Source organism: Saimiri boliviensis, chromosome 15 (genome assembly GCF_048565385.1).
Source record: "Saimiri boliviensis isolate mSaiBol1 chromosome 15, mSaiBol1.pri, whole genome shotgun sequence".
In the NCBI taxonomy this organism is placed as follows: Eukaryota; Metazoa; Chordata; class Mammalia; order Primates; family Cebidae; genus Saimiri; species Saimiri boliviensis.
Window position 1 is genome coordinate 17,063,108 of NC_133463.1, and position 11,013 is coordinate 17,074,120.

Here is an 11,013-nt window from a genome sequence, read left to right on the forward strand (position 1 = left end):
ACTGATCCCAAATAAAACTCTGGACACAGAGGCTCAAGTGAACCTCCCTTGTAGAAAACCCTCATGCATGTTGTCACACATCATTACTAGAAGAATTAAGCATGTCTCCAAGTGACTCTACTGAAAAAGGACACTTGGAAGCTTGTGTCTGGTTGTTCTTGGATTTCATTCCATGTGTCTTTTCCTTTTGCTGATTTTAGTCTTTATCCCTTTGCTGTAATAAATCACAATCATGAATATAGTAGTTTTTCAAATCCTTCTAGTAAATTATTGAGCCTTGGGCTGGTATTAGAGACTGCTAATGCAATGAGATAATAACTACACATCAACTTGAATAGCTAAAATGAAAATGATTGACACAGCGAGATTTGACCAGAATTTGAAGCACCTGGAACTTTACATCACTGTTTGGAATGCAGACTGGTACATATAGCTCTTTTACACAACAGCTTGGCAGTTTCTTATAAAGTTAAATACATTTATGTGGCCAGCAATCACACTCCTAGATATTTAACCGAGAAATGAAAATATATGTCCACACAAAAACATGTCTGCAAATGCTTTTGGCCACTTTATCCATAATTTACAAACACTTCAAATGTTCAATGCTTTGTGGATAGATTAAAAAATTGTGGAACATCTATAGTATAGAATACTATTTAGTAATAAAAGAGAAATGAAGGGAAAATACATGGAATGATGTGAATAAATCTCAAACATTTCACATTATACTATGTGAAAGGAGAAAAACACCAAAAACTACCTACTTTTTCCACATGATTCCATTTATGTGATATTTGGGAAAAGGCAAAACTAAAGAGACAGAATCAGATCAGTGGCTGCTTGGATTGAAATGAAGAGATTGCAAAGGGGATTAATAGAATTAGAGTGATTGTTATCACTGTGTATATATTTACAAAAACAAAAACAACTTATTGATCTAAAAATAATCCACAAGAAAAATGTCTGATAAAATATATTTTCTGATTCTAAGAAACTAAACAATCATGTAAGGAGAGTTAGGTATGTATTTAAGTAAGATGTTTAAGGATTGAAACCATTGCCTAAGTTCTGTGTCCCTAGCACAGTGCACTTAAAAAATGCTTAATAATATGAAAAGAGAAGTCTCTCCTAAAACACGCACAATATTTCACTGTAGACATCTGATTTAAATAATTGCCCTTTTGTAGGACATGTCAGTGGTTTCTAATATTTTACTATTATCAATGATGTTACAAGAACATCTTTATATATGTTTTTCCCATTTTAAATTATTCTTTACATAGCCTTTATTTCTAAGCCTTTATATATAAATACATGTGAAATATATATATATATATATATGTATATATATATATACACACACACTAAAGAATCTCTCAAATGTCTACCCATTTTTCTAGTTTTCTGTGAAAAAATGGTCTTAAATTTCTGTGAAATTTGTCAAATTTGTCAAGCGAAGGTCTAAAGTGTTTCTTTTTTTTTTTTTCCTCTGCCATTGCCTTTAATGTACAAAGTTCTCTTCATTCAGCTTTCCGAGTTAGGAGCTTTCCCTTTTTGATTTGTCTTTTGCCTTTTTATTTGTCTGTTGTGATCTTTAAGGACTTGGTTTATACCACTATTGTAACACTAATATACTGCTTTGTGATTCGTTTGTCTGCCTTTTCTCTTACATGGTGTGATTCACATGACAATGTTTATTCAACTTCAGGTGATCCCGTCTCTGACCACAGCATGTGGCACACAGTAGGGACCTGACAAGGGTGCCTTGGCTAAATAAGCAGAAGAGGCCTGAACAGCAGGGCCCTGTTTCTGCCCCTTCCGCTACCATGGTATAAATGCAGTCCACTCTGCATTTGCTTACACAAGGCAAGTCCCTGCTTCTCAGTGTCTTGTGGTATCACCCCAAAGGAACCAAGCAACTTCCACCAGAGAAGCATGTAAGTTTGTGTACTGTCCTTTGTTCTTTGCTACCCACAACATTAGGGGGCCTCAATTAATTTCAGTGAATGGGGTTTCTTTGCCATAAGGGAGTATAGCTAGAGATTCAGATGACAGGCCCTGGAGAAAATTCTTAAGATAAAAGGTAAGCTTTGATCCTTACTAGTTAGACCTTTGGAAAGTTAGTGTCTTCCCCTGTAAAATGGGAAAATAGATGTATCCCCTTCATAGGATTAGGTGACCTAATGTATGTAAAGGCCCCGCAAGCAGAAAATGTACAATAAAGGTGTGATCTATTCTTATTAGCTACGTCCTCCCTCTGTCCATGTGTACTGGGTGCTTACATTTTATAACGAGTTTTCGGCAGGTTGCTTCACACAGGCTCACACATTGAGAACGGGAGTGGTGGCAATGTGCAGATGTGCCTTCTTGGGCACACTCACCTTACTGGTTGGACACAGGCAGCTCCCTTAGTGTTTCTGTGCTGAGTTCCTCCTACAGTCCAACCCCACAGCTCTTGACAAAAGCTCTGTCTGCACAAAGATGAACTGCTATTTCTCACCTCAGTCCTGTCACCACTGCCCCTCAGTCACCACTCCTGCTTCCTTCCCCTTATGCACAGGATAAAAGGTCAACAAGCTTTTATCCTATGCCTAATAGTATTTTTTTTCTGGAAAATACCCTTATTCTAGCTCTATTAATGCTACGACCTATCTCCCCGCTATTGAAAATGGTTCTGTTTGGGTGCCGTTTCAGCAACTGGCTTCCTCCACTCTTTGTGTTTCTCTTGTTTGCTTTACAAGCTTGAGAGAACTTTTTTTCTTTTTTTTTCATTTTTTATTTTTGTCATGGGGCTGCGAGCTGGACGAAAGCTTATTTTCAAATGTATTTTTCTAGATGCCCCCAAATCAGGAACTCGAAGGGAACTATAAAATTCGCTTTAAGATTTAAGTACACCTGGGATTGGACCTGTGGAGTGGGTGTCTAGGCTGTAAATAAATACTAAACTAGTGGCTATTTCACCAGGATTTTAACTACAGGCTCATCTGCTTCAGTGAAATTCTAAGTGAGACTCATTTTTGAAATAGCTTGTGAAGAGAGACTTCAAACCCTGTATTCTAAGCAAATGGTATAACCTCCCAAGGCCATCCACCATCTGCCAATATGTGTGCGAATTGCCACAGCTCAAATCCCACTCCAGTAAACAACATTAACCAAAAGGTTCACTTTGCTGAATCATTTTCAAATCCTGGAAAGTGGTCCACACTGACATTCTGTGTTTCATAGAGGGGGAAACTGCATATAAGAGGAAGGATGACCTGAGTTCAATTAATTTGAAGACAAGCATGTGGATTAATAATAGTAAAATCATAGTACATAACACTGATTAGAATTGACTTTATCCGGGCCCCTGGGCTTAGCGCTTTACCAATATCATCTCATTGAATTCTCAACACAATCCTTTGAGGTAAGTACTAACGTTGCCCAGTTTTTCACATGATAAAAGTGGAGCTGAGAGAATTTCACTGACTTACCTAAACTCACACAGAAGGCAAATGTCAGAACCAGGGCTTAAACCCTGCCTAAAACCCAAAAGTGTACTCGGAACTAGCGGTTCCCCAAACCCAGACTGCACAACTGCACTTCCTGAGTGATGCAGGCATTCCCTGAGAGCTCATAAAAACAGAAACTCTCGGCTTCACACTTAGAGATGCCGATTTAGACGGTCTCAGGTGGGAGTCAAGGAATCTTGGTTGGAAGCACAGCTTAGACTCTATTCTATAACGACCCTCACATTCTGTATCTGGATCAGAAGATTACAGAAAACGTTCTTCTAGATCATGGCTTCAGACTAGAGAAAGACTGTTGGATTTAAAGTTAAAAACATAGGCTTCCATTATTTGAGTAACTTGCTTGATGGTGTTGCACCTTTCACATATGTGAGTCGGATATCACAAGCTGTGCCTCTGTATCTTTTAAGGTTGTAACAAAGCTCAGAAAAGATAATGTAGCAAGAAAAGTCTTGAAAAATAGCAGACTGCTACATATACACAGATAACACATTTATGACTATGATATTCTATTCTCATTTTCTGGGTGTAGCAGATGATGTCAGTGCTCTATCCAGAACAACTTGGATCTTGTTTTTATCATTTTTGCACAAATGTCACCCCTTCACACCCATACCACATGATGTTATGTTTCCAACAACCAGCACCTGAGGCCCTTCTGAAAGTTGCACTGGGGCAACTGAGGCTTCTGGGTCCTCAGAAGTTTACTCAGGACAACTCTGAGACCTACCCTACTCTCCAGCCCTCCTCTGCCAGATTGGGCCTCTGCAGGTGTTCGCCTGAGATCAAATCCTGGCATGGCTTTCTGCCCGTTCTTGTCTTACCTTGCTCAGTTCTTGACTGATCTCTCCCAGAAATCTTTCCTTCACAAAGCATGTACCCAGGAGTCTTCCATGGAAGATCTGCTCTTAGGAAACCCAGTCTCAAGCTTTTTCTCTCATAGTCTTGCAGCGGTGCCCTTCTAACCAGGACCCATGAACATTAACATTCTCATTGCTTCTCCTTTGTCTTCCCTTCTCCCCAAGCCCAGTGCCTTTTTCTGGTTGGGTTCGTGATGGAGTCCTCAATGACTCCACCTGCTCTTCAACATTTTCTTGCTGCCTTTCAGTTGATGAAAAGGCCCTAGGCATTGAGGAGGGTCCAGGACAAGAACAGGGGTAGATGTAGTCTCGCCACCTGTTTGAGACAGTGCCCCATCTCTTCCTTGAGGCAATGAATGCAAAGAAGGAAAAAGAGGAGGAATGGACAGAGCTGACATTCATTCATATTTTCAAGATATTACGCGACTTTACTCAGTATCACCATTACTTTTTAGATTTTGTTTAATGTTTTCTTACTTTTTAACACATTAGTTCTCACTGGCAAACATTTTGGGAATGAAGATTCCCAGAAGCTACTTCTGCCGCTATTATCTTTTGTCTGTTTCTATTCTTTTTTGAGTGTCAGGTTAGGTCTCCTAAAATCATGACTCTATGACTTGGGATCCCACTCTTTGACTCCCTTATCCTGGGTTAGACAGGATTCACTGAATGTGAGGGAAGTCAAAACTCCTAAAACTGCTGCATGAAAAAATAAATCCCTGACCATTAGAATGATGAGACTTTTGAGTAAATATCTTTCACAATATGGCTATTTCAGCTTGCCTTATTTATTTAAGCTACAATAAGAAATTCTCTTAAAAAAATAAAAATCTGAACTCTTAAGGGTTAATGAATCTTTGCCTGAATATTGAACAGTTATAGACTCAAAAAAGCTGTAAGAAACTATTTTAGGGAACATATTGACACAGCAATCCTTAATTGAATGTTACCAACTGCTTCATATTGTATATTTAGAAAGAACTTGTTTATGTTGTTTTGCTATTCCAATGAATAAAGTCAGAATGGTTTAATCGTCTTTTAAACATCAAATAGTCTTTCTTTTAACAAATGTCCTTATTGGCCCAGGATTTCAAACCCTATTTGCTAGAGCTAGACAACACAATCATTTTTATGCCAGCAAAAGAAGCAACTATGAGGTCTCACAGATACCAGAAAGAAGTATCGTACACCCAACTTCCTGCCTGGCATAACCGACGTGGTACTGAAACAGATTGTTGAAAATCAAAACAGGTAACCTCTCCAACAGTTATTTCAGCTGTGCATTGCAAATAGTTGGGTCGATTATGTTTTATTTCTGGCTAATAGATTTAAGATTTTAATTACTGCCTGAGACAACTGGATTAAAAAGGTTAATTTATGCCTGAGATTGGAAAGGAAGGCTAACAAAAGAAAAGAAGATCAACTTCCAACCAATTTGGAAAAAAAGACTAAAAACTCTACAGATCATTCTAACGAAGGGCCTGTGGCAATAAGCTGCTTAACCTAACCAGAAAGTAAAAAATACAAAGCCCGTGAATGAGGAAAAGACATCAATGTTTTTAGACACATGTGGTTGAAAAAACTGAGTCCCATTTCACAGTCTCTTCAGTAAAATTTTAAATAACGTTTACAAATATATTATGGTAACCTGAAGCTAGTAAAACTATCATATCATATTACAAATATGAGAAAATTAGTGTACAACATTTCATGGAATCAAAAATTACTTGTTTTTCATGGACTCTGTTCTGCAGGCAAGAAGCACTGAGTCTGGAGGGTTTTGAGCAGGGCGGCATGAGGCATGCAAACATTTTCTTGGCTGTTTCTTAATTTTTATTATTTCTTTATTATTATACTTTAAATTCTGGGATACATGTGCAGAACATGCAAGTGTGCTACACAGGTACACACGTGCCATAGTTTGCTGCACCCATCAACCCATCATCTACATAATGTATTTCTCCTAATGTCATCCCTCCCCTAGCCCCCTGCCCTCCCAACAGGCCCAGTGTGTGATGTTCCCCTCCCTGTGTCCATGTGTTCTCATTGTTCAGCTACCACTTATGAGTGAGAATATGTGGTGTCTGGTTTTCTGTTCTTGTGTTAGTTTGCTGAAAATGATGGTTTCCAGCTTCATTCATGTCTCTGCAAAGGACATGAACTCATCCTTTTTTATGGCTGCATAGTATTCCATGGTGTCTATGTGTCACTTTTTTTTAATCCAGCTTATCACTGATGGACATTTGGATGGTTCCAAGTCTTTGCTATTGTGAACAGTGCTGCAATAAACATACATGTGCATGTGTCTTTATAGTAGAATGATTTATAATCCTTTGTGTATATACCCAATAATGGGATTGCTGGATCAACTGGTATTTCTGACTATAGATCCTTGAGGAATCACCACTCTCTCTTCCACATTGGTTGAACTAATTGACACTCTCACCAACAGTGGAAAAGCATTCCTCTTTCTCCACATCCTCTCTAGCATCTGTTGTTTCCTGACTTTTTAATGATTGCCATTGTAACTGGCATGAGATGGTATCTCATTGTGGTTTTGATATGCATTTCTCTAATGATTAGTGACGATGAGCTTTTTTTTCATATGTTTTCTGGCCACATAAATGTCTCTTTTGAGAAATGTCTATTCTCATCCTTCATCCACTTTTTGATGGAGTGGTTTGCTTTTTTCTTGTAAATTTGTATAAGTTCTCTGTAGATTCTGAATAGCCCTGTGTCAGAGGGATAGATTGCAAAAAATTTCTCCCATTCTGTAGGTTGTCTGTTCACTCTGATGATAATTTCTTTTTCTGTGCAGAAGTTCTTTAGTTTAATTAAATACCGTTTGTCAATTTTGGCTTTTGTTGCCATTGCTTTTGGTGTTTTAGCCATAAAGTCGTTCCCCATGCCCATGTTCTGCATGGTATTGCCTAGGTTTTCTTCTAGGGTTTTTTTTTTTTTTTTTAAATAACAATTACATTTATGTTTACCTTTAGGTAAACATAAAAAATGTAATTTTTTTTAGGACAAAAAATGCCAGCACCCCTGTTAGATTTGGGGCATTTTTCCCCTTTCTTTTACCTTCGAAACATGAGCTAAGTTCCTCATAGAAATATGAAAATATGAATTCATGGAAAAAACATATTGGTTTTAAGTGGAACACTTAGGCAATTCTCATAGAGCTCAGAAACTAAGTTGGCACTCAGGACGTGACTGCCACTTCCTCAGTTCCCTGAAACTTGCACAGTAGAGTTCAGTGGCTTCAGGAAAACTCCAGAGGCAACAGCAGAATTCTCAAACTGCTGCATCATTAACACCCATTTGATGACTGTCTTAATTGAGTAATTCAGAATAGCTGGACTCTATAATGTGATGAAGCTTTAGGGATACTTTTACCAATTTATTGCTTCCATTCTCTTTTCTTATATGCACATGGAGTAATATATGAAAAAATATATCTGGGTCTAATCAAGGCTGAGAGAACTCTTTTTTTTTTTTTTTTTTTTTTTTGAGACGGAGTTTTGCTCTTGTTACCCAAGCCGGAGTGCAATGGCACGATCTCAGCTCACTGCAACCTCTGCCTCCTGGGTTCAGGCAATTCTCCTGCCTCAGCCTCCTGAGTAGCTGGGATTACAGGCATGTGCCACCATGCCCAGCTAATTTTTTGTATTTTTAGTAGAGACGGGGTTTCACCATGTTGACCAGGGCGGTCTCGATCTCTTGATCTCGTTATCCACCCACCTCGGCCTCCCAAAGTGCTGGGATTACAGGCTTGAGACACCACGCCCGGCGAGAGAACTCTTTTAACAAGACTAAAATGAATATTCTGAGAGGAATTATGATGCCATTGTTTCACTGGCAGCCATTTTTCTTTAGCGGTATGTATCAGTAGATTCTGCAATCAGTGGTGTCTTAGATGGAATAAAACAGTGCATTATGGTAGTGAGGAAACACAGGAATGTTTAGCAAGCTTATTAGGTACTTTGGGCATCATTAATTGTTTTGGAACTACTGACCCCTCCTATTTTATTTAACATTATACACATTACTTAGGGGAAAATCAGTAACTCTATTAACAGATAGTTTGCTAATGAATAGAGGTCTCAAAAATGCAAAGGACAGTAAAATAATAGCAAAAATAAAGATGGTTAAAAATTGTCTCAAGAAAAACAGAAATCAGAGAGTTTTAATATCTTCTAATCATTTGGGAGAAATAATCAGTCTTTAAGGACAACTGTGGATATGAGGGTACCCAGGTGGGCAACTATAGGGACAAAGGCTATCTTTTTTATTGTCTCCAAAGAAGTAAAACAGGGGAACAGAGCATCTGCATGTTGCCCCTCTCTTTCTTCAGCTAATAGTAGTGGGTTAATAAACCCTCTTTGACCAGTGGCGACTACTTAGTGGACTATGTAATACAATTAATGTATTTGCACTTTAATAAGATGTGGATTAGACTCCACACTTCTTTTCAAGACCAAAGAACCCAGACTTCAGAAAGCTGATGAAGGCAGTCGATCATTTGACTTTTTTCCTGGATTTTAAGGGCCAGTCTTTCCCTGAAACAAAGAAAGAGGTTTCCCCAGAGAGACTATCAATGGCCAAGAATCCTGGGAAGTGATAAATTCTAGAGCAGGAAATAAAGACTCTACTGAGAAGAAAGAGCTTGGAAATTGGCCAGGAGCTAGCTGGGCCAGAACTCTGTGGTCTGGAGACAACTGGAACATTTTCAGGAGGTCGGCAGGACACTGAATTGCTACCACCCATGTGAAGGCAAAGTACCCTCTTGGCATGAGTCCTGTCCTGTGCAATTTTTCTGTGTTGTATTTTCCTTATGTAATAGTTTCAAGAGGTCCTAAGTTTCCTTTTTAGTAACATTGTTTTCTTCCTGCTTTCTTTCTGACATTTATTACCATAGGGAAGGGGAAAGAGGCATGTACTAGATTCTGTTTAGGCATCACTCCAGATCTGTGCTTGCTTTGCTTTCTTACCTGGGAAGCCCCCAATAGAACTCACCCTCTTCTATAGATCATGGAGCCAATTGTCTACAGCCTTCACTGTGGCTACAGACCTAGAGGCTCAATGCACCCTCATGCTGCCACATCCCTGTTGTGCTGAGGTTTGGGGGAACACCAGGACTCACTTGGCACTCATGTTACAGTAAAAACTCCACAGATCCAACTTTGACCTATGGGTTTTGGAAGTCAGTGGACAGGTGCTGCTTTCTTCCCCTAGACAGAATCCTGGATATACAGTCCCTTCATTTATTCTACATAAAGATATCCCCAAAGGCCAAGGAATTTGCTTACCATTAAGCTTAGTAATATACTCTCTTACCTTTTCTCTCCATCTCTCCTGTTTCCTTGGGATTGCATTTCCCCAATCCAATACTGGCACATGAGTTTAGCCTCAGGCTCTGCTTTATAGATCTTAACTGACACAGGAATCCTAAAAGTCCATCCTAGGAAGAAGGAGAAGACAAAACACAAAATCTGGCCAGATAGGAAGGAGGAGTGATGAGAAACAAAATCATATGATGAAAACATAGCCTCTGAAGTCAGACTACCTGGATTCAAATTCTGTCTCCACCACTTACTAGCTGTGTAAACCAGGGCAAATCAACTCTTTGTGCATATCTTCCTAATTTGTAAAAACAGACTAATAATAGAATTTGCCTCATAGGTCTACTGTGAGGTCTGAATGAGTTAATTAATAGAACATGATAATTAATATACATGGTAACATCTACATTACCATAAGCAGCTATCATCATCATCATTATCATTTTAAGGCCATAATGGTGCTGGAAGAATGAGATGGAGGAATTAAAAGAAGAGTAGAGCACAGTGGTTCACACCTATAATCACAGCACTCTGGGAGGCCAAGATGGGAGGATTGCTTGAGCCCAGGAGTTCAAGACCAGCCTGGGCAAGATGGCGAGACCCCCATCTCTACAAAAAATGTCTTCATATCACCTGTGCGTGCACGGTGGTGTGCACCTGTAGTCCTACTATTGAGGTGGGTGGGGAGGCTGAGGTAGGAGGGTTGCTTAAGTCCAAGAGGTCAAGGCTGCAGTAAGCTATAATCACACCACCATACTTCAGCCCAACAACAAAGCGAGACTCCCCCACCTAAAGGAAAGAGAAAAGAGAGAGAGAGAGAAAGGAAAGAAGGAAGGAAGGAAGAAGGAAGGATAGAAAGAAAGGAGGGAAGTGGGAGGGAGGGAGGAGAGAGAAGAAGGAAGGATGGAAGGAAGGAAGCAGGGAGGGAGGGAAGGAAGGAAGGGAGAAAGGAGGGAGCGAGGAAGGGAGAGAAAAAGAAAGAAAGAAAGAAAGAAAGAAAGAAAGAAAGAAAGAAAGAAAGAAAGAAAGAAAGAAAGAAAGAAAGAAGGGGAGGGAAGAAGGAAGGAAGAAGGGAGGGAGGGAGGGAGGGAAGGAGGGAAGGAAGGAAAGAAGGAAAGAATGGGAGGGAAGAAGGAAGGAAGAAAGAGAGAGGGAGAAAGGAAGGAAGGAAAGAAGGAAGGGAGGGAAGGAGGCAGGGAAAGAAAGAAAAGAAAGAAAGAGAAAAAAAGGAGGAAGTTAGGTGTCAGTGTTCTTAATTCTGACTCCCACTGAATGAGGGAATAAGAGACTAGGTGGGGT